Source organism: Tupaia chinensis, unplaced genomic scaffold (assembly GCF_000334495.1).
Source record: "Tupaia chinensis unplaced genomic scaffold, TupChi_1.0 Scaffold000377_2, whole genome shotgun sequence".
Taxonomy (NCBI): Eukaryota; Metazoa; Chordata; class Mammalia; order Scandentia; family Tupaiidae; genus Tupaia; species Tupaia belangeri.
In genome coordinates this window covers 3,578,059-3,578,724 of record NW_006159876.1, presented here as the reverse complement: position 1 = coordinate 3,578,724, position 666 = coordinate 3,578,059, and the positions used below count along the sequence as shown (strand labels likewise).

General features: G+C 40.5%; 1 pseudogene; it reads left to right on the top strand.

Annotated features, from left to right (window-relative positions):
• Positions 1 to 203: 203 nt before the first annotated feature.
• LOC102477309 (cytochrome c oxidase subunit 7C, mitochondrial pseudogene) lies at positions 204 to 463 on the top strand (annotated as a pseudogene).
• Positions 464 to 666: the final 203 nt, after the last annotated feature.

Below are 666 nucleotides of genomic sequence, written 5' to 3'. Positions count from 1 at the left end.
TCTTCGAAGAGGTATGCAGTAATTACATAGGAGAGAATATAGGTCCCTAGGTGCACGGGGTAAAGACAGTCTAAATAATTTTCCATCAGTTTTCATAAAGATTTTTGTATGATTTTTTTAAGTTGGGTTTATTAAGATTAAATGTGCATATAGTCAGATGTTCCCTTTGAAAGAATAGGGTTTCGGGTCGTGAGAAAGGAAGGGCTTGTGGCGGTGCGGCCATTTCTCCCGTCTTCGGACTCTGCGCTCTCGCAGGGCTTCCAGCAGCGCCATGCTGGGACAGAGCATCCGGAGGTTCACGACCTCCATGGTCCGTAGGAGCCACTATGAGGAGGGCCTGGGGAAGAATCTGCCATTTTCAGTGGAAAACAAGTGGCAGTTACTCGTTATGATGACTTTGTACTTTGAATCTGGATTTGCTACACCTTTCTTTATAATAAGACACCAACTACTTAAGAAATAAGAATGTTTTAATTCATCCATTTAATAGATATGAAGAACATTTTAAGAGGTGCAGTCACAATCTCTGGAAAATGGATCAAACTCTTAAACTCATAGCATACTGAACAGGTTTGTAAATAAACTTATGACCTGAAAAAAAAAAAAAAAGAGTAGGGTTTGATGAGTTCTGACAAGTGTGTACACCCATGAACCACTACCACAATC